Raw genomic sequence first — 27,734 nt, 5'->3', positions numbered from 1 at the left:
TTAGAGATTTATCATCTGAATTAGAATACTTTTGAGAGTAAAAGGGAGAGCTATTAATAATTACCCTGAAATAGAAGCCATAAACTAGGACTGACCTGGGGAAAATAAGACATCTGTTCCCTAAATACAGCTTAATGGTGGGTATACAAGGAGTCCAAATAGCTGCATTCCAAATAAAATGTCAACAACATAAAAACATCTCAAATTTGAATAATATGAACTCTCTTCCATTATTAAATTCCCAGGTTGAAATTAAAAACAAATATTGAATCTCCTTCATCTTTTCAGTTAATGTACAAGACAGTAAAGCTCCCCAAAAGAAACATATAAAAATTAAAAAGACATTAAATTAAAAAAAATCAAGGGTTAAATGATCAACCATTCCCAATTTTTATTCTACCAAGTTTACTATAGATGAACTGAACATGATTCTACCTTAAAATGATGTTATAATTTATGGATCAGATTTCATCACTTCCAGCTTACACAAGGACTTCACTACTGCCCACTAATTCCACCTTCTCTCTCTTCCATGATCAATTTTTCCTTCTTTGCCAGATCTTCTCTTTGCTTTTTTTTAAATAGGAAAAAAATAGAAACAAAGCCTTCCCTCAATGAGCTATTATCCCAGCTATTGCCTCATCTCTCTTCTCCTCTTTACAGATAAAGTTCTTAAAAGTATTCTCTGTACTTGGCGTCTTCAATTTTATCCCTTCCCATTCTCTCTTGAATCTGCTCTAATCAGGTTTTGCTTCAAAAAAAGTTACTCTATTAAGGGCATTTCAAAACTAAACCCAGGGATCAACTCTCAGTTTTCAGCATTTTTCTCACTGATTGGCTGTTATGCGAGGGTTGAATTTGGAGGGCTATGTTGTAAAGTGGAAGAAGTTGAAATATCAATAATCCAATTAAATGTTTAGCAAGATAATGATAAAAATATATGAATTTAAGACACATTTTCTAAGAATTTAATGGCAATGCTAGTCTTGAAGTCCAACCTGGGTGGTTAATTGTACTGAGGCTGCATGTGACTCTATGGGAGATTAATAAACATAAGGCCACATGGCACCACTCTCTCCAGGAATCCTTGTGCTGCTTTTCTGAAGACTGAAACATGTTGGCAGACAAACATAGCAAGAGAAGAGATAACCATGATTACAAGGACAACAGCTTATCCAGAGACCAGGTGGCTCTTGGTAAGGAAGATGTTACTTTGGGTAGATTTCCTACAGCTTTCAATGGAATGTGGCCTCCTCAATAAGGCTTAGGATGTCTTGAGTGGTGTTCTTCTGGGGTTGTCTATGACTTGAATAATTAGGTCCATCATACGTGACTCTAGCGGCATGGTTGTTATTCATTGCACAGGGCCCAAATCAAAGCACTTTATGAAGGAAAGATTTAAGTTGCCTTCCTAACCTTAGGCTAGGCATGCACTTAAGGCTTTGTAAAATACTCCCAGGGTGTGGTCAGTATGGGACCTTAGTACTTATCTTACTAATTTTATAAATTTTTAAGTATTAAGCATATTATGTAGTGGAAGTAATATTTTTGCAACGATTCCATCTTTAAATCATGTTTTATTGCTGTCTTTCATCACTAAGGTGCCACTGTAAAGTTTTTCAGCCTAGGCAAGACAATAGATGATAAAGACAGACATTGTGGAAACAGATAATTTGAAAATCCAGAAGTCTAATGCAGCATTATGTAAAATGAATAACAAAGGACATCCAAGAAATGCTCACCCCGTTTCTGCCCAGGGAGATTGTGAAAAGAGAAGGAGAGAGAGAAGGATAAGAGAGAAAGAGGAATGGATGTGTATCCAAATTTTCCTTTTGTGGTTGTTTAGTGAAATAAACCTAAGTGCAGATTGAGGGCCCTTATCTTCTGGTACTCTGTCTTGTTTCTGGGAAGAAATCTCTGTGCAGAGGACGTCTTGTCAACCTGGGCTAGTATAATATGGTGAAGAGGGCAGAGATGTATGGACAGTATGAACTGAGCCTCCCTCAGTTCTCACGTGGCCAACAGACTTTCCACAGGGTCCTCCAAAACAGAATGTATTATTCTACAACATAGGCAAGAGGTGGGCAGAGTCAAGGGCCTGCACATGGGACAAAAAAACAGAATTCTGTGGCCAGCGAGAACCAAGAAGATGTCCAATAAGGAAGGGGAGAAAACCAGCGCACTTCAGAAGGCTGAGCCTAAACAATAAACCATGGGTGTACCACTGACGGACTGAAAGGCCAGTAGGGTAAGGGAGAGAACATCAAGCCTGAAAACCCCACCCCCTGCACCCCAAGGTCACGTAAGCCACTCCTCTTCTCCATCTACAACTGTAGGGAGAAAACGGGAGGTGACAGGCTTTTTGAAAGACACTATTTTTAGCCAAATGAGCGCTTAAGGGACTGTTTAATTATAGGACTGGAATAAGTTTAAACTGAATATGACATAGTTATAGATAAAATAGCCAATCTGCATGCATCTGAGTTGTGATGTGAGTTGGCTTTTGCAACCCTGCTATAACTGTAGTAATAAAATTTTCCTTAGTTTTATGCTTTTATTTTATTTGGCTTTTCTGATTATGAAAAGAATATAGAAAGATGGGAAAGTGCAGAAAAGAATAAAGAAGCAGAAAAGAAAGTATTCATATCTCTATCATGTCCCTAATGATGGATAACTACTAATAACATTTTGACAGATTTAGAAAAGAAAATATTCATAACTCTATCATGCGCATGATGGGCAACTACTAATAAAATTTTGACAAATTTCTTTAATTTTCTGCTATGCATTAATAAAATATTTAGTTTTGTGAAGTGTGTGGATTTTGTATTCTGATTTTCTTACGTATTTCCAGTGTCACTAATATTTCTTTTTAAACTTAATTTAATGGCTGTGTAATATTATAGCATATGGATGTATGAAAAATTACTTAACCATTCTTCTATGTTGTACATTTTTATTATTTCTGAGTTCCCAAAATTAACAATAGGATCACCATGAACATATTTATACATTAAGCTATTTCTACATTTACTGCATAAAATGATATGATTATTTTAAGCCTCTTAAAACTTGTGGCTAAATCTATTTTCAGATGGATTTTTGACAGTTTATAATCGTATTAACAAAGCCCTTTGATTCTTAACATCTAAAGATCCATTTATAATGCAATTTATTAAGGTAATGTTTTGTCCTCCTGAGACTGAAAAATTGCCATTTAAAAACTTACAAAACATTTTCTATCTTTTCTATGAAAAATTGAATTTGCCCTTAGGGCATATTATCCCTTTGTTGTAGGGAAGAATTGTGTGACCTGTAGGTGGCCTGGATGCTGAGTTGAGAGCTAACGGATGCCCCATGTGTCTATCATTACAGGCAAGATGATGCCACAGCAGAGGCTGTGAAGGTGTCTGGGGCCCAGTTCATGGGGAAGGTACTAAGACATCTGCAGCCAGTGAAAGCTGGAAGAAGTGGAAACATCAAGGAAGTGTAAGCCAACACTCCCTGGGATTCAACAGAACTGAAACAGTAAACCCTAAGTTTACTACCCGAGGACTTCAGTCCTACTTGATCTCAGAACCATATTTTTCCAAGCGTCATATGAGTCTATTGTTACAAAGAACACAGACAACTCGTTAAATCATACTTCGAAGGATATTACCTTTTTGCATATAGGTCATATTTCACAATAAGAAAATAACTGAAACTGTGGAACTGTAACCCATAACATTCCCTGAAATTTGCTCTCTAACTACTTGTTAAATTGCACTTGGAAAGTTATCACTTCTATGTATGTATGTATGTATGTTATACTCTACAGTAAAAAATACAATTAAAAAAAACACATATAGGTAAATACTGTATTATGGGATATACAAACTTGAACCTCCAGAAATGCAAAGAGCACAGTTTAAATGCAAAGGACACAGATAAAGCAAAATTAGAGGTGACTATTCAAACTCAAAGAACAGAGGGCTTTTTATGACCATGTTTTATATATTAACCATAACATTATTACAAAAGGGACGTAGCCTATTATAGATACAGGGAACCAGATTGCTAAATTAATCCAATGTAGGTGATTTGCAGGATGGAAGTGGTGTAAAGATAAGGGGGACGAAGAGTGTGCTGGCACAAGAGTACTTAAACTCATGTATCAAGGAGTCAAGGCTAGATTGCGGAGGAAGTGAAGCTGGTTGGAGTGACAAACTGGATCAAAAAGGAAGATCCCAAGAATTAGAGATCTCTGAAGTTGATGAAGAGGAATACAAGGAAAAGTGGAGTTGGGAAGTTGGATGGCTAGATATTGGGGCTGAAGAGAGAGACTAAAATTAAAGATTCTGGAAGTGATGGCATTTAAGGTCTACAAACATTGGAGTATCTAAGAAATCTCAGGCACTGTGTTTAGGCACAGAAAAAAACCATTAAAGAAAGATATCCTTGGGGAAAAGCTATATTTAAGAGACATGAACAGGTACCAATTTTAGTCCACAAATTGAAATATGTAAGAAATATGTGACAGAATAATATTTCAAGATATTTAACCAAAGATCTCCTCCTTATCCCTTTACTCCAATCCCTTACTTCAGCACAGGCAGTTACAGCATTCTGCATTCACTAGCCAAATGAAGAGTTGACACCTCAGAACACAGAAATAAAAGAGACAAATTCCAGATTTTGAGTTTCCAAAAGCTAAGATCCAGACCTAAGACAAAAATATTTGCAAGAGGCAACAATAAGTCAAGGTCACAGTTGCTCTCATTCCAGCTCCCAAGAAGAGACAGTTGGCTAACCTGGGGTTGGTGAGAGGAGAAAAGAGAGGTAAGCAAGGGCTTACAGCGCCTGTGGGTCCTTGTTCTAGTTTGCTAAGGCTGCTGGAATGCAAAACACCAGAAATGGATTGGCTTTTATAAAGGGGGTTTATTTGGTTACACAGTTACAGTCTTAAGGCCATAAAGTGTCCAAGGTAACACATCAGCAATTGGGTACCTTCACTGGAGGATGGCAAATGGTGTCCAGAAAACCTCTGTTACCTGGGAAGGCATGTGGCTGGCGTCTGCTCCAAAGTTCTGGTTTCAAAATGGCTTTCTCCCAGGACATTCCTCTCTAGGCTGCAGTTCCTCAAAAATGTCACTCTTAGTTGCACTTGGAGTATTTGTCCTCTCTTAGCTCCTCCGGAGCAAGAGTCTGCTTTCAACAGCCATCTTCAAACTGTGTCTCATCTGCAGCTCCTGTGCTTTCTTCAAAGTATCCCTCTTGGCTGTAGCAGCTTGTTTCTTCTGTCTGATCTTATATAGTGCTCCAGTAATTTAATTCAGACCCACCCAATGGGCAGGCCAACATCTCCATGGAAACACTCAAAGAATTACAATCTAATTAACACTGATAGGTCTGCCCACACAAGATTACATCAAAGATAATGGCGTTTGGGGGGACATAATACATTTAAACTGTTATAGTCCTCTTCCAAGCTGAGTAGTATAACTGACCCCTCAGTTAGACAGCAGAAATCTGAGTGCTGAAGAGAGCCAGGCTTACTTTCCCAGAAGGAGAGAAGCCATTTCATTCCTAAAACAGAAATGAGTGTAGCACCTGCAGGGATGAGGTCCCTAAAGAGACTTTGTTCAATTAATGGCTGAACTCATAAACATTGTTTTATATGCCATCAAACAGAAAAGTTAGTTGGATGTGAAAATTTAAATAAGCTTTTCCAAAAACAATTTTCCCAGAAACTTATTGTAGTGACTGCAAATATCACAATTACTTAAATTTTCTCTCACATTTGTTCATCTTTATTCAATTCTTTTTATGTTAATGTAGATTCAAATTCCTTTGTTTAATGATTATCATTATTGACTCATTATGTAGATATTTCTTTTTAGTTTCTTATATATTAGAGTAGCCAGAAAAAAAATACCTGATAATGTTGAACTGTAATTGAGTAGTCTTGAACTTTGATAATGATTGTATAACTATATAGCTTTTATCTTGTGACTGTAAAACCTTGGAATGACACTCTCTTTATTCAGTGTATGGGTAGATGAGTAATAAATGAAGACATGCATGAAAAAATAATAATAAATTATAGGTTGGGAATATGGGGTAAAAATACCTCTATGCAAACTATGGACAATAGTTAATACTACCTCTTTAGTAATCTTTCATCAATTATAGCAAATGTATCTACTATTAAAAAAATAGTAGAATTACAAAAAAAGTGCTATCATCAATTGCAACAAATTTTCCACACCAATGCAAGTGTTGGTGGTAGGGTGGTGTATGGGAATCCTGTATTTTTATGCATGATTGTTCTGTAAACCCGCAATTTTTCTTAAAAAAAAAAAATCCCTTGTTTAAGGGAAGCTGCATGAGACTAAGTGCTGACTACACATCAAGCACCATGGAGGCAAAAAGACAGTGGTATGATTTTTTTAAGATTCCGAACAAGAAAATTTAACAGCCAAGAATTCTTTATCCAACAAAGCTGTCTTTCAAAAGTGAGGGAAAGTTTAAAATTTTCACAGATAAACAACTGCTGAGAGAATTTGTTAACAAGCAACCTGCCCTACAAGAAATATCAAAGGGAGTTCCGTTGGCTGAAAAAAAAAAAAAAAGACCAGAGAGAGAGGTCTGAAAGAGGGCACAGAAGTGAAGAGTAATAGTAAAGGTAACAAGATAAAAATAAAGACAGAAAAGAAATAGATTTGACTAATGAAAACCAAAGGATAAGATGGCTGAGTCAAGAAATGCCTTTACAATAATTTGGATGTCAGTGGATTAAACTCCCCAATTAAAAGACATAGATTGGCAGAATGGATTTAAAATATGATCCATCTATATGTTGTTTACAAGAGACTCATCTTAAACCCAAAGATACAAATAGGTTGAAAGTTACAGGATGGAAAAAGATATTCTTCACAACTAGTAACCAAAATAAAGCTGGGGTAGCTATACTAATATCAGACAAAATAGACCTTGAATGTAAAGATGTTCATAAGAGACAAGGAAGGATACTATACATTAATAAAAGGGGAAATTCACCAAGAAGAAAGAACAATCATAAATGTTTATACACCCAATCAAGGAGCTCCAAAGTACATGAGGCAAACACTGACAAAACTGAAAGGAGCAATAGGTGTTTCTACAATAATAAGGGAGACTTCAACACACAACTCTCTTCTATAGGCAGAACAACAAGACAGAGGATTAATAAGGAAATGGGGAACCTAAACAATATGATAAATGAATTAGCTCTAACACACATATATAGATTGTTGCACCCCAAAACACCAGAATATACATTCCTCTCAAGTGCTCATGGAACATTCTCTAGGATAGATCATATGCTAAAGCACAAACCGTGACTTAATAATTTTAAAAAGATTGAAATCATTCAAAGAACTTTCCCTGATCATAATGGAATGAAGCTGGAAATCAATAATCACCAAAGATCTGGAACTTTCACAAATACATGGAGGCTAAACAACACAATCTTCAACAATCAGTAGGTCAAAGAAGAAATTGCAAGGGAAATCAGTAAATATCTTGAGAGGAATGAAAATGAGAATACAGCATATCAAAACCTATGGATGCAGCAAAGGCGGTACTGAGAAGGAAATTTATAGCTCTAAACACCTACATTGAAAAGATGTTTAGGTCATTGCCTAGACATCATTGAAGATCGAGAAAGTGATTAAATGAGAGGAAGGGGTAGCAACAGACAAAATAGGATTTAACAAAGGATTAAAAAAACTAAATCTTTGTATAAATATTTTTTAGATGGTAAGGTATTAGAATAGCTAGAAGGAAATAACTAAAATGGCTCAACTGTAACCCATAACCTTCTTTGAAATTTGCTCGATAGTTACTCTTTAAATTATACTTTGAAAGTTATCACCTTTCTGTTATATATGTTATATTTCACAATAAGGAAATAACTGAAACAGTGGAATTTTAACCCATAACATTCTTTGAAATTTGCTTTCTAACTACTTGTTAAATCGTACTTTGAAAGTTATTACTGCTTTATTTCACAATAAAAAATGTAAAAAAAAAAGGAAGAAAGGGAATTAAAAACTCCAGAAAGAGCAGGAAACTAACCCTAAGCAAGTAGAAGAAAATAAATAACAAAGATTAAAGTGGAAATAAATGAATTGGAGAACAACAACAACAAAAAAAAAACAATAGAAAGAATCAAGAAAACCAAAAATTGGTGCTTTAAGAGGATCAATAACATTGACAAATCCTTAGCTAGACTGACAAAGTAAAAAAGAGAGAAGATGCAAATAAATAAAATCAGAAATGAGAGGAGGGTCATTACCATGGGGGGGCCAAAGAAATAAAAAAATCACAAGAGGATACTATGAACAACTGTATGCCAACCAACTAGACAACTTAGATGAAATGGACAATTTCCCAAAAAACACATGAACAACCTATATTGACTCAAGCAGAAAGAGGAGATGTCAACAAACCAATCACAAGTAAAGCGATTCAATCAGTCATCAAAAACCTCCCTTTAAAGAAAAGCCCAGGGCCAGATGGCTTCATAGGGGAATTTTATCAAATATTCCAAGAAGAACTAACACCATTCCTGCTAAAACTCTTTCAAAAAATTGAAGAAAAAGGAACACTACCTAACTCATTCTATGAAGCAAACATAACTGTAATACCGAAATCTGATAAAGATACTTCAAGAAAGGTAAACTATATACCAATCTCTCTAATGAATATAGATGCAGAAATTCTCAAAAAACAAATGCAAATCAAATCCAACCAAACATTAAAAGAATTATACACCACAACCAAGTGGGGTTATTTCCAGGAATGCAACATGGCCCAAAACAAGAAAATAAATCAATGTAATTCAATACATTAACAAATTGAAAGGGAAAAATCACATGATCATCTCAATTGACACATGCACAAAAAAGGCATTTAACAAAATTCAGCTTCCTTTCTTGATAAAAACACTTCAAAAGAAAGGAATTGAAGGAAACTTCCTCAACATGATAAAGGGCATGCATGAAAAACCCACAGCCAGCATCGGACTCAATGGTGAGAGACTGAAAGCCTTCCCCTTAAGATCAAGAACGAGACCAGGATGCCCATTGTTACTAGTGTTATTCAACATTGTGCTAGAAGTTCTAGCTAGATCAATTAGGCAAGAAAAAGAAATAAAAGGCATCCAAATTGGAAAGGAAGAAGCAAGACTCTCATTATTTGCAGATGACATGATTCTATATTTAGAAAATTCTGAGAAATGTATGACAAAGCTATCTGAGCTAATAAACAAATTCAGCAAAGTGGCAGGATACAAGATTAATGCGCAAAAATCAGTAGTGTTTCTATACACTAGTAATGAGCTAACCAAGGAGGTAATTAAGAAAAAAAAATACCATTCACAATATCAGCTTAAAGAATCAAGAATTTAGGAATAAAATTAACCAAAGATGTAAAGGACCTATACACAGAAAACTATAAAACAATGTTAAAAGAAATCAAAGAAGACCTAAATAGGTGGGAAGACATTCTGTGTTCATGGACAGAAAAGCTAAATGTCATTAAGATGTCAATTCTACCCAAATTGATCTACAGATTCAATGCAATACCAATCAAAATTCCAACAACCTACTTTGCAACCCTGGAAAAGTTAGTTATTAAATTTATTTAGAAGGAAAAGGGGCTGCAAATGTCCAAAGGTATCCTAAAAAAAGAAGAACTTACACTTCCTGACTTCAAAGCTTATTATAAAGCCAGAGTAGTCAAAACAGCATGGTATTGGCACAAAAATAAGCATATTGATCCATGGAATCAACTTGAGAGTTCAGAAATAGACCCTCATATCTATGGGCAATTGATTTTTGACAAGGCCCCCAAATCCACTGAACTGGGACAGAACAGTCTCCTCAATAAATGGGGCTAGAAAAACTGGATATCCATATCCAAAGGAATAAAAGAGGACCCCTACCTCACACCCTGTACAAAAATTAACTCAAAGAGAATAAAAGACTTAAATATAAGAGCCAGTGCTATAAAACTCCTAGAAGAAAATATAGGAAAACATCTTCACGACCTAGTAATAGGAGGTAGCTTCCTAGATCTTACACCCAAAGCATAAGCAGCCAAAGAAAAAATGAATAAATGGGAAATCCTCAAGACTGAACACTTCTGTGCTTCAAAGGACTTTCAGAAAAAGGTGAGGAGGCAGCCAACTCAATGGGAGAGAAAATTTGAAAACCATACATCTGATAAGGGCTTGATATCCAGTAAATATTAAGAAATTCTACAACTCAACAGTAAAAGGACAAAAAAACCAATTATAATATGGGCAAAAGATATGAAAAGACATTTTTCCAAAGAGGAAATACAAATGGCTAAAAAGCACATGAAAAGATGTTCATCTTCATTCGCTATTAGGGAAACGCAAATTAAAACCACAATGAGATATCATCTCACACGTATAAGAACGGCTGCTATTAAACAAACTGGAAACTGCAAATATTGGAGATGATGTGGAGCAATAGGAACACTTATTCACTGCTGGTGGGAGTGTAAAATGGTGCAGCTGCTGTGGAAGACAGTTTGGCAGTTCCTCAGAAAACTAAATATTGAGCTGTCCTATGACCCAGGAATTCCGCTACTCAGTGTATACCCAGAAGATCTGAAAGCAGAGACATAAACAGACATTTGCCCACTGAGTGTCATAGTGGCATTATTCACAATTGCCAAAACATGGAAACAATCCAAGAGCCCATGAACAGATGAGTGGATAAACAAAATGTGGTATATAAATACAATGGAATATTATGCAGCAATAAGAAGGAATGAGGTCCTGAAGCATGTGACAACATGGATGAACCTTGAGCACATAAAGCTGAGTTAAATAAGCCAGACACAAAAGGACAGATATTGTATGATTTTACTAATGTGAACTAACTTGAACATGTAAACTCAGAGTCTAAAATGTAGAATATAGGGTACCTAGAGAGGGACAGAAGCTAGAGAAGGGGGAGCAGTTACTTAATATGTACAGAATTGTTAATGAGGTTGAACTTAAATGTTTGGGAATGGATAGAAGTGATGGTAGCTCAATACTGGGATTAAAAGTAGTAGTGACATATTGTAGGTGAATTTGATTGAAAGTGGTTGTTGATAGTCATGTATGTAAATAAGCTCTTGCACAAAATTACTACAGATGTAAAAAAATAATAGAAATAGAGGGGTATAAGGGAAAAACATACTTATTGCAAACTATGGAGTATAGTTAACAGTAATATTTTAATATTCTTTCATCAACAGTAACAAATTTACTACACCAATACTATGGGTTAAAAATAGGTGGAAATAGGGATATGGGAGTGTTTGGTTTTTATTTTTTATTCTTGTTTCTATTCTGGGGTAATGAAAACATTCTAACATTGATCTTGGGGATGTATGCACAACTATGTGATGATATGTGAGCCAATGATTGCATAGTTTAAATGGTTTGCATAGTGTGTGAATATATCTAAATAAAATTGAAAAAAAACAATTCCCTTGTTTACTGTGGCTCCTGGCTCAGCTCAGTGGACTTTGTGACAATCTCCATTTCTGTGATTAACCATTCCAAACTCCCTTCCTAGAAATATGGTCCTACACAATTGAAGTCTATACCAGGGGTCAGTAAACTACAGCTCCCTGGTCAGATACAGCTAACTGCCCATTTCTTCATGGCTCATGATCTAGATCCATTTTTAATGGTTGAAAAAAATCAAAAGAATAATATTTCATGACACATGAAAATTACATAAAATCCAAGTTTTACTGTCCATAAATTAAGTTTTATTGGAATACAGTCATGCTCATTTGTTTAAGTATTGTCTATGGCTGCTTTCACACTCTAATGACAGAGTTGAGTAGGTGTAGCAGAGATTTTTATGGCCTACCAAGCCAAATATTTCATTATCTAGTGCTTTTCATAGAAAAATTTTGCTGACCCCTGATCTATACGGCTGTTATCATTTTCCTTTGCTTAGAAAATACGCTGTGCCACAAAATTTTAGAAAGAAAAAAAAATCATGTTTAAGAGCTACTTTCAAAGCTTTGGTATCTTAATACACCAATTCATTTGTTTTCTGATTTTGTCTGATAAGGTTGATTTTCATTTTTATCCTCCTATCATAATACAAATTCTATGAGATACAAGATTCTAAGATTAAGACAGATATTAGCATTAGGAATCTGACAATCTTGTCAGTGAATTATTCCCAATTAGTCATTCCTTTCTTTTTCTCTTTCCACTTTGGTGTAACAGAAAGTTGAAGCCCTAACAAGAATGAATATTTTGGCTTATCAGTGCTCTCCCCCAATACTGTTCACATTGAAATGAGGGTACAAAAAGGTTTAAGATGGACTCCTTTTTTTATAAGAGAAGTTGTAGGTTTACAGCAAAATCATGCATAAAATACAGAGTTCCCATAAAACCCCCCTATAGTAACACCTTGCATCAGTGTGGTATATTTGTTACAACTGATGAAGGAACATTATTATAATTGTATTATTAACTATAGTCCACAGCTTATATTAGGGTACACTGTGTTGTACAGTCCTATGGGTTTTTAAAATTTTTATTCTAGTAACATACAAGCAACCCTTTGAACCACATTCAAATATATAATTCAGTGCTGTTAATTATGTTAACAATGTTGTGCTGCCATCACCACCATTCATTACCAAAACGTTTCTATCACCCCAAACAGAACTTCTGTATAATTTAAGCATTAACTCCTCATTTCCTACACCCATCCCAGCCCCTTGATAAGCTGAGTTGTTCTTTCTGACTCCATGATTTTGTTCATTCTAATTATCTCATATCAGTGAGACCATACTGTATTTGTCTTTTTGTGTCTGGTTTATTTCACTCTTCAAGATTATGCCTTCAAGTTTCATCCATTTTGTTACATGTATCAGGACTTCATTTCTTTTTATGGCCGAAAAATATTTCATTATCTGTATATACCACATTTTGTTTTTCCATTTATCAGTTGATGAACACTTGCATTGCTTCCATCTTTTGGCAGTTGTAAATAATTCTGCTATGAACATCAGTGTGGAAATATCTGTTTGAGTCCCTACTTTCAATTCTTTTGGGTATATATCCAGCAGTGGGATTGCCAAGTCTTAAGGTAATTCTATACAGCATTTAACTTTCTTTCTGAGGAACCACTAAATTGTCTTCCACTATGGCTGCACCATTTTTACATTCCCACTGACAATGAGTGAGTGTTCCTATTTCTCTACATCCTCTCCAATACCTGTAATTCTCTGTTTTTTGTTTTTTTTTTTTTGTAGTAGCCATTCTAGTAGGTATGAAATCATATCTCATTGTGGTTTTGATTTGCATTTCCCTAATGGCTAATGATGCTGAGCATCTTTTCATGTGCTTTTTAGGCACTTCATATTTGCTTTGGAGATGTCTATTTAAGTCTTTTGCCTATTTTTTAGTTGGGTTTTTTGTCTTTTTATTGCTGAGTTGTAGGATTTCTTTATATATTCTGGATAATTTCAAATATTTTTTTCCCATTGTGTAGGTTGTCTCCTTACTTTCATGATAAAGTCCTTTGACACACAAAAGTTTTAAATTTTGATGAAGTCACATTTATCTATTTTTTCTTTTGTTGGTTGCACTTTGAGCATAAAGTCTAAGAAACCACTGCCTATCACAAGGACCTGGAATCCTTCTTTTAAGGGCCTTCAGTCAATTGTGGAGAAGAAACTTCTATTAATAAAAAGAAATCTAATAATACACAACATTATATATTTCAAATGTGTCACACAAGCAACAGGGTCTTCAGGATTTTAGAGAAAGATGAGATCACTTCCAGCTTTGGGGAACTTTATTAGAAATTTAGGATTCTTATGTGTATTTTGAAAGAAGGGATAAGATTTAAATAGCTGGTGGCAGGAAAGACGGGAGGGAAAGAGAAGGTGGCAGCATTCCATGTGAAGGGAAGGAGTTGGGCAAAAATGCCTGTTGTTGGGAAGGCATAAGATATTTCAAGAGATAATAAGCATACTCACTTTACTGGACAGGGGTTCACAACGCAGGCTCCTCAAAATCAAATGCCTAGCAGTTAAAGAGAGCATGAAAATTAAATGCAATACATGATTCTGGACTAGATTTAAAACAGAGGAGAAAGTGCCCAAAAGGACATTATTTGGACATACCAAAAAATTGGAATATAGACTGAAACCTTTATATCAGTGTTAAAGCTCTTGAATTTGATAACTGCAGTTAAGGTGGTTACATAAGTAAATATCCCTGTTCTTAGGAAACGTACATAGAAGCATTATGTGTTCAAGGAGCATAATGTATGAAACCTCTTAACTGTTTACAAAACAGTTATACATTTATAAATGTATAAATAGACAGAACAATACAGAAAAGTGGCAAAATGTTAAAATTGGTGGATCTGAGTATTTGGGTGGGGGGAGGTATATGTTGGGGTTCCCTGGATGGGTTTTGTGTTATTTTTGCAACTGTCCTATAAGTTTGAAATGATTTAAAAATAAAAAGTTTAAGGGAAAAAAATCAAATGCGTATAGGTGAAAAGCAGATAAGATAAAAGCTTGAAATGGACTAGGTAGGGGCTGTGGAGGACTGGAGAGGCCCTGCCTGGGCTAAAGATCATGAGAGTTGGAAATATACCTGGCTGGGTAATGTGAGCCTGGTACAGGTTAGTGACGTTTCAGAGGAGAGAGGGCAGAACCTTGGCCCCCAAAACAGGATGCTCTTCACCCAGCGGAGTGCTATGCTCCTCCACTAGCATGCTCTCAGACCAGAGAACATGGCTTAAAACAATACAGCCTCAAACTGAAGCTTGTATGGAGGAAAACAAACTGAACCCATGAGATGGAAAGGAAATTCACCCACACTCCGTCAGAGTAAAAAGAGGCGATGACACACCTGCCTACGGTAAACATGATCAACATTAAAAGAAATTGCCCAGCAACCATGCAAATATAATGCAGCTAAAAAAAGCTGGGGAAAAATAATGAAGGACAGCACTGAAAAGACAGATGAGAGATCTAGTCTGGATAATAAATTAACTGGAAAATTAGAGAAAGGAAGTAGATTTTGTGGCTGTGCTTTGCACTTCAGAATAATTTAAAATAGAAATACAAACTCAATAAAGAAGAATGCCAAAATGAGATGATAAAACAATAGTATGAGGTGCAAAGGGAGACTGAGGAGCTAGGAAGATGAATTGAAAAGCCAAATAACACATTACAGAGGTAATGATTCAGAATCTGTCTGGAATAAAATATACTTGGGTTGAAAATGTATTCAATGGCATGGAAGGAAGGCTCAGGACAATCACAGTGAAATCAGACAAAACAGACAGAAGATAAAAACAATTTGAGAGATGATGATTGATAGGGAAGGCAAAGATGATCAAAATAATTGGTGTTCCTAAAGTAGAGAAGGCAACAAATGGAATCACCACCACAAAAGTTTTCAGCAATTTAATATAAGAAAATGTCCTTGAAATTAAGAAGGAACCAGATCTGTATATGGAAAGGGTACATTATATCCAGGAAAAACTGACATAGACCCCTTGATGTTAAGTCCTATCCTAATCAAATAATGGAATTTAAAGTATTAAAAAAGAAAAAAAATAACTCACAAAGGAGAAAAATCAGGTTGGTCTCAGATTTCTCCTCAACATTGTGTGCCAGAAGATGCTGGAAACAATTCAACAAATTCAGATACAAGACTATAGTAATCCAAGTTTTTGTTCAATCATAAAGTCAAGAAACATATATTCTCAAGTATGAGAGAACTCTGGGAAATACAGAGTAGTTTTTGAAAAGAGGATAATAAAACCCTTCAATCAAAGCATGAATCAAAATCAGAGATGCTTAGAGAGGCAAACCAAAGTAAAAAGACAGGTATTGATGATTGTTTTTAAGGCCTAAAATTAAGGCCTAATATTAAAATGCTGCTTGACATCTTTGAGCCTCAAAGGACCCCAAATGCCAAAGGTGAGTTCCAATCTCTCTCCTGATAAGCCGTCTACCCAGTGGGTAAGGCTTCCCACCCTGCTGACTCCCCTATCAGCTGGACGAGCTGCATCCCACCCAGTTCTCCACCTAACCTAAGGGGTTTCAGTTCCCTGCCAGAAATTATTCAATGAGAACCAGAGGGCACCCCATCCCACCTCCGATAGCCCCTGCTGGTTCACTCTGTTCTTGAGCGCAACCCCCGTGGGGCCTGCATGGTGTGCAGTGTCCTCCTTCCCAGACTGTGAGTCTAAATGACTAATAACTGTGCCCAGTTTCATCTGTCCACTATCGGTGTTGTGTGTTTGGTAAACTCGTGCTATTTTGGGAGAGGGGATCCCTCCTTCGCCAACGTGGAAATAGGAAGGGGTTAGAACAATTATCGATCAATTTCTATAGAGACTAAAACTAAAAACAGGAATTATGGTTGCAGAAAAGAAAGCAATTATTACCTGCAACAAAAATTAGGGGTTGGGGAAGTGGGAGATTGGAGGAAGTGTGTGGTTGCTAAACAGCAATAGTGATGGGGGGATTCTGGGAAGATGGCGGCATAGAAAGAAGTGGAAGACTTAGTCTCCCCCAGAACAATTCATAAATGAACAAAAAACCAGTAAATAACCTGGAATGGTAGCGGGGAGACAAACGTGACAGTACACTCAACATCCACCAACATGAATTGGGAGGAATGCCCGAGATCACAGCATAAAATCTGTAAGTAAAATTGCAGACCCGTGCTGAGAGCCGAGCGCCTAGAGCCGGGAGCCTCTCCCTCACGGAAGCCACGCCGTGCACTTTTCAGCCCAGCTCCAAGTGAGGTTTTAATAATAACTGCTCAATACAGACAGCGAATCCTCAACAAGCAGACAGAGGCTTTTGGTGACAACTGACCTTGGGAGAATTGGAGGAAATATTCTGTCTCTCGATCTCTCTCTGTGGAGAAAACCTCAGCTGCTCTCAGCCCACAAGGCGTTGCAGTAAAGACAGCCTCACACATTCTGCATTCTGAAATGAGCTGAGAGCCCCGCGGCACAGCCAAGCGGCCCAGGGCTTCCCTAGAGGGACGGCGCACACTGATGACGTAGCACAGCATCCCCCTCGGCTGAGGGAAGATCGTGGCTGGGAGGGGGGATCTGCTTGGAGAACCCAGGGGCGCTACGCCAAGTCCAGTGGTTTATGGGACACTGAGAGAGAGCTGCCCTTTCTCTCTGGCCACCCATGTGCGCACCCCACATTCAGGGCGGGCGACTCCAGCGGTGCGCCCAGGCTGAGCTCTCCAACTGAACACGCAAGAGTCATTTCCCCACACTAGGCGGGAGAAAAGGTTGAGAACTGACTGGAGGGATATAGGTGGCTCACAGACGCCATCTGCTGGTTATTTAAAGAAAGTGTACGTCACCAAACTGTGTCTCTGAAAAATTAGATCGAAATCCTTTTTTTTTTTTTATATAACTTGAAAGAACCCTATCAAGCAAAACAAATGCCAAGAGGCCAAAAACAACAGAAAATCTTAATGCATATGATAAAACCAGATGATATGGAGAATCCAGCTCCAAACACATAAATCAAGATTTCTGAAGAAACGTTATACCTTGCAAAATTAAAGAACTACAATCAAAGAACAAAAACATGGCAAAGGATTTAAAGGACATCAAGAGGACTATGGCCCAGGATATAAGCGCCATAAAAAAGACCCTAGAAGAGCATAAAGAAGACATTGCAAGAGTAAATAAAAAAATAGAAGATCTTATGGAAATAAAAGAAACTGTTGGCCAAATCAAAAAGACTCTGGATATTCACAATACAAGACTAGAGGAAGCTGAACAACATCTCAGTGTCCTAGAAATCCACAGAACAGAAAATGAAAGAACAAAAGAAAGAGTGGAGAAAAAAATTGAAAAAATCGCAATGGATCTCAGGGATACGATAGATAAAATAAAACGTCCAAACTTAAGACTCACTGGTGTCCCAGAAGGGGAAGAGAAGGGTAAAGGTCTAGAAAGAGTATTCGAAGAAATTGTTGGGGAAAACTTCCCCAACCTTCTACACAATATAAACACACAAAGCATAAATGCCCAGCTAACTCCAAATAGAATAAATCCAAATAAACACACCCCAAGACATATTCTGATCAGACTCTCAAATACTGAAGAGAAGGAGCAAGTTCTGAAAGCAGCAAGAGAAAAGCAATTCACCACATACAAAGGAAACAATATAAGACTAAGTAGTGACTACTCAGCGGCCACTATGGAGGCGAGAAGGCAGTGGCATGATATATTTAAAATTCTGAGAGAGAAAATTTTCCAGCCAAGAATACTTTATCCAGCAAAACTCTCCTTCAAATTTGAGGGAGAGCTTAAATTTTTCACAGGCAAACAAATGCTGAGAGACTTTGCCAATAAAAGACCTGCCCTACTTCAGATTCTAAGGGAAGCCCTACCAACAGAGAGACAAAGAAAGGAAAAAGAGATATAGAGAATTTTAACAGACATATATAGTACCTTACATCCCAAATCACCAGGACACTCATTTTTCTCTAGTGATCACAGATCTTTCTCCAGAAGGGACCATAAGCTGGGACATAAAACAAGCCTCAAGAAATTAAAAAGAAAAAAAATTGGATATACTCAAAGAACATTCTCCAAACACAACGGAATACAAATAGAAGTCAATAATTTTTGAACTGTAACTCCACTATTTACTTCCTACATGATAAAAAATACACAAACTCTAAGGACAAATCAGTGGTTTTGAACTCAATGTAAAATATGTAATTTTAGACAACTATATAAAGGTGGGGGAATGAAGGAGTATAGGAACATAGTTTATGTGCCCTATTGAAGTGAAGGTGGTATCAAAGAAAAACAGGATTGATAGGGATTTAAGAGGTTAATTTTAATCCCCACAGTAAACACAAAGAAATTATCAGAGAATATAACCATAGAGATGAAGAATAGAGTTTGGGTTAAGAGAAATGGGGGAAGGGGCAATGGGAAGTTAAGAAAGGAATGTAGGGTTGCTGTTTGAGGTGAAGGGAAATTTCTAGTAATGGATGGTCGGAAAGAGCATAACATCATTCTAAATGTGATTAATCCCACTAATGGAAGGCTGGGAAAGGGGTGGAACGGGAAGATTTAGGCTGTATATATGTTTCCACAATTGAAAAAAGAAGAAAAAAAAAAAGACCGTCTAACTAAACGACAATTGAATGCTAAGGATGAACTTGGATGGGATTGGAGGGTGGAGGACAGGTGGCTCGAAGGGACACAGTTGAGACATAAGGAAAAGGAAATATAGAATGGAAGCTTTGTATCATTGTTGAATCTCTTATACTTCTTAGCTGTGCTTAATGGAATTACATAAAAGAATGTTCTTGTTCATGGGAAGTACATATGTGAATTATAGTGTATGTTCAAGGATGTGTGCAGCTAACTCTCATATATTCAGAAGACAGAGAAATATATGATGGATGATAGATAGGGAGGGAAAGAAATAGTGATGTGACAGCATGTTAAAGTTGGTGGATTGAGCTATCAGGGGAGGGGGGTCAGGGTATGATGGAATTCTGTGTATGGGGCTAATATTGTTTTTGCAACTATTCATGTAACTTTGAATTTATTTCAAAAGAAAAAAAAAGATTTAATGGAATAATGCATATAAAATGCCTAGCCTACATGTAAGACATGCAGGAGGTAATTATATAAATAGTAATTATAATGAAAAAAAAAATAGTGATAGGAAGGAGAAACTTGTCACAATTACTTTCCTCAAAGCCCTGCAAGAGCTCGCCATTTCACTCATAGGAAAATTCAAAATCCTTGCCATGGCCTGCAAAGCTCTGACACCTCCCTCATCTACTATTGGTCCCTCATGCTCTCTGCTCTAGCCCCTCTGGCTGTCTTGCTGTTTTGAACCTGCCCTAGAGCCTTTGCACTGGCTACTTCCTCTGTCTAGAACAGGCTTGCCCCAGCTACCTGCTGAGATCTGCTGAGTTCTCAATGAACCTATTCTGACCATATTATTTAAAACAGTGACATGTCCTTACCTCCCACTCCTGGTCCCCTTAGCCTGCTCCATTTTTTCCACTGCGCTTATTACTTTCTCACCCTACAACACACTGTTTAATGTACTTGTTTATTATGTATATTGTTTATTTTTTTACTCAACCCCTTTCCCCCAAGTAGAATGCAAACCCCAAGAGGGTAGGGATCATTGCCTGTTTGGTTCATTGCTTAGAAAGGCGCTTGGCATATATAGATGTCTGATAAATATTCGCTAAATAATTAAAACGAAGTTGTTTTAAAAATAGTGGCTCTAAATTACTTATGGATTTTATAATTTAACTTTAAAAGTGCCTATCTCTCACTTTGATAAAACTTATCTGAAGGTTAATGATTTCTTGAACTTTTCTCCAGTTTTTTTTTCTTCTATTAAATTCATATAAAATTAAAAAGTATATATAATTTGGTAAACCCCACTTTTTAACCAATTAACCAGTAAAGGTCATTTTGATATCACATACTCTGATGTGATGGGATAAGAAGGACTCTTTGCCTCTGTGATAGTCTTCCTCCAAACTGACAACCCCTGTCTATTGAGGAACATTCTAAAAAATACCTGACCAGCACTCCACAAGTGTCAAGGTTATGCAAAACAAATAGAATCTGTCGCAGATTGGAAGAAACTAAGGAGACATGATAACTAAATGCAATGTGGTCTCCTAGAACAGAAAAAGGACATTACTAGAAAACCTGAGGAACTCTGAATAAAGTCAGTGGTTTAAACAATAATAGTGTACTAATATTAATGTCTTAGTGTTGATAAATGCACCATGGTAATGTAAGATGTCAACATTAGAGGAGGCTGGGTGTATGGTACACAGGAACTTTCTACTTTATCTCTGCAACATTTGCATAAACTATAATTATGTTTTTCTAAAAAATAATATGTATACCATGATCATATTGTTACAAAATTATTTTCATCTCTATAGATGAATAATCTATAGTTCAATCCATCCCTTTATTTGCATATATAGATGGCATGATGCTTAAAATAATGGTTTCCCAATGTTAGCACTGCTTATTATTGGATACTGGGATTTCTAATTTATTGTTTTTTTTTTTTTTGTACTTTCCATCATTGCTAAATATTTAAAATTATTCCAGATCAACGATAATGGAAACAACTAGCAGTTCCTGAGCATTTACTATGATCTATATCTTCTGGCATTAGCATTTCACACTTTACCTTAAGCCTCACAGTAATCCCATGAGGAAGGTGTGATCATTATTTTTATTAGAATTTTACTTGTTAACCAAATTACATTTATCATAGTAGTAAAAGTGAAAGTTCTATAAGTTGTACTATATAAACAGGAATCTCTCCTTCCCACATGTTAGGTCCCCAGCCGTTCAAGAATCCACACAGCTTTTCCGCCCGCCTCCCCCCTCCCCCCCGGTGCCGCTCCGGCTGCTCCGCGCTCGCTCCGAGCTCCGGGCTCCTGCCACGCCAGCGCCGCTGCCGCCGCCGCCCTCCAGCCGCCGTTATGATCATCTACCCGGACCTCATCAGCCATGATGAAATGTTCTCCGACATTTACAAGATCCGGGAGATCGCCGACGGGCTGTGCCTCGAGGTGGAGGGGAAGATGGTCAGTAGGACAGAGGGTGGCATCGATGACTCCCTCATTGGTGGAATTGCCTCTGCTGAAAGCCCCGAGGGTGAAGGTACCGAAAGCACAGTCGTCACCGGTGTTGATATTGTCATGAACCATCACTTGCAGGAAACTAGCTTCACAGAAGAAGCCTACAAAAAGTATATCAAAGATTACATGAAATCAATCAAAGGCAAGCTTGAAGAACAGAGACCAGAAAGAGTAAAACCTTTTATAACAGGGGCTGCAGAACAAGTCAAGCACGTCCTTGCTAATTTCAAAAACTACCAGTTCTATAACGGTGAAAACATGAATCCAGATGGTATGGTGCTCTCCTGGACTACCGTGAGGATGGTGTGACCCCATATATGATTTTCTTTAAGGATGGTTTAGAAATGGAGAAATGTTAAGAAACTTGGCAATTCCTTGGATCTATCACCTGTCATCATAACTGGCTGCTGCTTTTCATCCACACGATACCAGGACTTAGACAGATGGACTGATGCCATCTTGAACTCATTTATTTTGACCTTGATTTATTTGGAGCGGAGGCATTGTTTTTAAGAAAAACATGTCATGTAGTTTCTCTAAAAATAAAAATGCATTTAAACTCATTTGAGAGAATGCCTCTTAGTTTAATTAAACTAAATTCATCCTGTAGTATTCCTGGAGAAGCTAGAGCCTGGTTGTAGATAACTGCCATGCAGCATAAGACTGTCTTCAGATGAAGTCTACAGTTAACTTACTTCTGGGACTGGAATATTAAAGACAAGAACCAAAAGTCTTAATTCTGTGTTGAAGGGAAGAGACCATGTTCGTAGCAGTTCCAGCATTTGAAGTGGATCTTTATACATTTCATCATCTACAAACAGAAGTGGTTAACTTTGGAAGAGTTTTACCAAAAGAATAAAGAGACTATATTACAGTTGGAAGCTAAGTATTGTCTAAGCTTATTTATCATAAGTCAAGTACAATCGAGTTCTAGAGAAATCTAGAAGTCTCCTGGAATGAATGACAAACTCCCTGGCGCTGGGATAGTAACTTGAGCAGGGGTCAGGTAAACTGGCCTGTCCTACCACCTGTGTTTTTGTGCAACTTATGAACTAAGATGGTTTTATGTTTTTTTTAAATGGTTGAAAAAATCAAAATACCTTGTGATGTGAAAATTATATGAAATTTAGATAAAAAAAAAAAAGAATCCACACAATGCAGCGAGTCATGGTTCAAGTAGAGAGTTTAAAGTTTATTAGAGGAAGAAAGCAGAAGAAAGCAGGTGGGAGCCATCAGAAAAGAAAGAAAGGAAAAACGGCTCTGGCCCTCTATTTGAGAGCAGCATTTTTAAAGGAAAAACCCACGTGGGGAGGGAAGGGTGTTGGGGGAGAAGGGTGCCTGCTGAGTGCGTCCTGTGCCTTGATTGGGTAAGTACCTATCAATTTCTAGGCTGACAGGTTGCTAGGATTTTGGCACATTATTCTTCTTAGAAAAGCAGCTGCGTTATCTATGTAGGGAGAGCAGGCCTTTTCGGTTGTTAGTCTTAATGGACATATTTGACCTTGCTTTTACCCGCCTTTTGGGGTTGGGGCACCGTTGTGGCTGGAATAGCCTTGAATAGCCTTCGTTCTTTAGTTTATGGGGCACCTATTTTCTGTGAGATAAGCAGCAGGGCCCCTGGATCAGACATTCCTTCTATATGTTAGACTCTTTTTTCTGGGGTCTGACACTACATATATATCCAATTTTTTGAACTCCCCAGTAGCAACTACATTAAACTCTTTTAGCTATTTCTTTTAGTATTTCCTTTTTAAAAATGCATTTATACAACTATTTCTTAATTTTCAGTATTAGGTGTTATCTCTCAACTTTCTGCTATGGAAGGTGCATATTTAGATCCTTTAAACCGCTCCCCTTTTACCGGCTCACATAACTTTGTTAAGGTAAATATTCTATGTTTGCATTATTATGACCATGTAAATATAATTCACAGCTGAGCCATGAGTATCACCTTTCTGGTGTAACTTGCTCTTTTCCTTGGAGTTAAAAAGCTCTGTTCCTAAAGCCTGTACCCAGCAAGTATTAATGACAGAGCTTTCCTTGATTGCCAGGAGCTAACAAAAAAAAAAAAGGAAGGAGGAGGAGGAGAAAGAAAACACCTTTACCAGTTTTTACAGACTGGCCTGTGCAAGTGCCCTCCTCCAGGATTTATCCATACAATCATTTAGAGAAGAGCTCTGGGCCAAAGTGTAGCGGCCTCCCCGCCCCCCCATCCTTTCTGCGCAGGCGTCTTATCTTGAGCATGCGCAAGTGGCTCTGGGACGTCTCCTTGTTAGCAAAGGGATTCCTCACAGCCCCAGGGTGCAGTGCATGTCTTCCACCCAGCAGTTCCTTGCCCCCAGCAGCACAACTTGACTACTGTTCCACAGTGTACTGTAGGAGAGTAATGTGAGCTGCCTTCTACATGCAAGGCCAGTTCTGAGATGGGCATGTCCCTCAGACCAAAGCCAAGCAGATTGGGCCGGACATACATGTTCCCAAGGAGGGTTAGTTTGTGCCGTGTGGAACCGGGACCACGGATCCGCCCTGGGAGTGTGGGACTCGGTGCCGAGCTGGGGGGATGGGAGGGACGAGGCACCAGCAATCCCATCGCTTTTAAGTAGCCTTTCCCTGGATTCACAGCTTTCCTTGTTACTGCAGTCCTTTGTTTTCTAGAGCTTTGAGAAAGTTGTTTGTACCAGCTCGCTCTGGTTATTCAAATCTTCGGTGGGGAGCGGGAGCCCTGAAAGCCTCTCACTCTGCCATCTTGAATAGGTGGGGATCCGAGTTCCCTTTTTAACTCTAAGATTTCTGTCTTTCTGGTTATAGGGTTTTCTCAAATGTCTGGTGATCCTTGGCTGTTTCCTCATTTTCCACAATAAAACATCAAAATGCTGGTAGCATCCTGTGAATATGGGCTGGGCTTACCAACTGATGACTCTGGGCAGGTTTCTCTATAAGTGGCACTACTAATACTTAAGACTAGATAATTCTTTGTTGTGGATTTCTGTCCTTTGCATTGTAGCATGGTAGGATGTTTAGCAGCATTCATGGCCTCTACTCCCTAGATGCTGGTAGCAAACCCTCTTGCCAGTCATGACAGTCAAAAATGTCTTTAGACGTTGCCAAATGCCCCCTGGGAGGAGGAGCAAAATCATCCCAAGGAGAGTCACTGCTTTAGGGTGATCTGGTTAAGCCGTTTTGTTGGGGCTTAATCATTGATCTGTAATTTACCTCTTTTCTCAAGGGATAGTCAGATCCCCTGTAGGAAATCATCCATTCTCCTGCCTGGAGGTTATCACCCTTGCCAGCATTCTCAGAGGGAGCTAGCAGTGTCACCATCAGGTATGTGTATTTACACTTAGTTCCCCATCACCACCTCACCCATTTTCATTACCCCACTTAACCATATCCTTGGCAGTGCCTGGTGTCATCCAGTCCAGAGTCCTCTGCCTTTGGTTCTACTTCTGAGGAGCATTAAAATTCTAGTGTTCAGTCAGGTTGGGAGAAAGATGATCACCTATATCTGCAGGGTGGGAGAGTTCACCTGGGGATCTAATTGCTTCTTACACAGACTTTTAACTAATCTTGTGTTAACCTCACCAGCACCCTGACTTGAGGAGTACCTGGCCTCTTCAATTCCAACCTTTCCACGGTTCCATAGCATGAAGCTTTCTTATAGGCATCCCCTACATCTTAGGTTTATGCTTTCTTGGTTCTGCTAAGTCAATTAACACTAGGCCATTTGCTTTCCAGCTTCCAGAAGGTTTTTTTTTTGTTGTTGTTGTTTTTTACTGATGTCTTTTTCTGTTTTCTTTGTTATTGCCTTTTTTAAGCCTTTACCATAATTTTGCGATGTTTTAGAAGAGAGTAAGGTAAAAGCATATGTTCAGTCCACTTCTTGATGAGAACTCTATTGCTGGGTATTTTGAATAATGAGTGGTATCATTTTTATGGAGACAGTAAAGTTATTTAGTTAAAAAGAAAAAAAATGCTTAAATATCTTACTGTAACCTTCTCAAAGTTAAGGTCAAGTTTCTCAGTATGTTATAGGAGATCCCTTATGAATTGGTCCACTCTCTACTTCTCATTTACCGCATAGGCAGGGCCACTGGAGAAGCAGTAATGGGGCCAGGGCCTTTCCAGTTATCCATAAATCAGGTGATAACTTGCTTTACCAATGCTCTTGCAGCTCCTAATTTCTCTGTGCCTAATTTTTTTTTCCTTTTTGTAAGGTAGGAACCATGACATTTATCTTATTGGATGTTTTATCAGATCAGTTGAGTTTAGTGCTATGTTGTGAAAAGTAGCCTTTCTAGCAAAGAAAAGCTTCTATAGAAATACTAAAGTATTTCCATTGAGGAGCTTACCTTTTAAGGCTTACCTAAATTAGCAGGGTTACCAGTTGTGTACACATTTCATTACTCACTATGGTTAAGCTGAATAGCCAAATCCCCACCCACTTGATCAAAACAAAAGTGACTTAACTGGAGAAGGCAAGGGACATAGACTGCGAAACCACAGAATCTTAAGTGCCATTTAAGTTTCAATCTATGTCTTTTCCTGCTTAATAAAGGCAGAGATTGGAAGTTCCTTCTTTCTAAACAATTCAAATGAATCCAAAAGAACCAGTCAAATAGGGGCTGCTCAATACTTGAATGGCGAACGTTGCTTGTTAGCTATAGAATAACTTCACTACTGTGTGAGCACTTGAGTTTACAACATGATTGAACAGGAAGGACCTGGAAACTGACCTACATGCCAACATAAACTGCTGCACCCAGAAAGCATGCTAGACAGATTTGTGTTGATTTTTGGAGAAAATTGCCCTTAGCAATAATGCCAATTATGCCAGGGCACATCTCCAACACACAGGCCCCACCTCAAAGGAAAAACTTTTTAAAAAAATAATGAACATATTTTGGCCAGTTTGCTTGGGATAAACCTATAATTCTGATGAAAATGAATCTGGTGATTAAGAAAAAAAAATAGAACAAATGTGAGTTAAGAGACCATATGTTAGCAGGTCTTTCAAATTGTGTGTTTGGATCCTTAGAGATCTTGGATACAGGATTTTAAAATGACATATTTTCATTTCAATGATAATCCATCAAAAATAATATATGCAAAACAGGAATAATACTTTGAAAATATTAAACATGATATTTCTTATTCCTCTCATTAATCTTGTTCCCAGTTCTCCACTTACTATTCATGCTAAGCGAAGGAAGAAGTCAGAAACCAGAAGGAAATTCCATAGAACAGGGAGGATGTGATAGAGGGCAACTTACCACAACACTAGAAAGGGAAGCAGGTGCCCTTTAGAATGGGAAAGAGAGAGAAGAAAGGAGGTAAGTAGACAGAAACCAGTGTCCTGTTTCTCCTTGATCTCTCAACCCCCTGCCTTCCCTCTTTCTTCCTTCTCCATTAGATTGCTTCTTCCTGGAGTAAATCCTTTAGTAGTTCTTTTAGCACGTATCTCCGTGGTATAGTCTCTCAGTTCGGTCTTAAAATATTTTTATGTTGCCTTATTTTACCCTCAGTAAAATTTTGTTGGGGTTACAATTACAAGTTGACAGTTTTGAAAATTTTATTCCATTGATTCTGAACATGAGCATTTCTGTTGAAGTCTATTGTCATTCTAATACACGTTCCTTTTTAGTGTTATTTTTAAAAATCTCTGGTTTCTTTGAATATTTTCTCTTTATTTTAGGTACTTTGTAATTCTTTAGTCTGAAGATTCTTGTCTTTAATTATTGCAAAATAAAACTCAGTCATTGCCTTTTCAAATGTTGCCTCTTATCACTCTCCATCCTCTCCTTTGAAAACTCCTATTATATAAATGTTGGACATCCCCCTTGTTTCATCCATGTCTCTTAAGCTTACATTGTTATTTTCCATTTTTTAAACTCTTTGAAATCTAAATTCCATGTAGTTTCCCTAGATCTGTATTTCAGGTCATGAATTTCCTATTTAGGGAGTTAACTTTTTTAATTGCAGTTATAAT

At 37.5% G+C, this 27,734-nt stretch overlaps 1 pseudogene; it reads left to right on the top strand.

The window, feature by feature from the left end:
- The first annotated feature begins 21,546 nt into the window (after nt 1–21,546).
- Nucleotides 21,547–22,311, top strand: LOC119538418 (annotated as a pseudogene).
- Nucleotides 22,312–27,734: the final 5,423 nt, after the last annotated feature.

The sequence above is a fragment of the Choloepus didactylus genome, chromosome 6 (assembly GCF_015220235.1).
Source record: "Choloepus didactylus isolate mChoDid1 chromosome 6, mChoDid1.pri, whole genome shotgun sequence".
Taxonomy (NCBI): Eukaryota; Metazoa; Chordata; class Mammalia; order Pilosa; family Megalonychidae; genus Choloepus; species Choloepus didactylus.
Note: the sequence above shows the minus strand (reverse complement) of the source record. Positions and strands in the feature narration are given on the sequence as shown.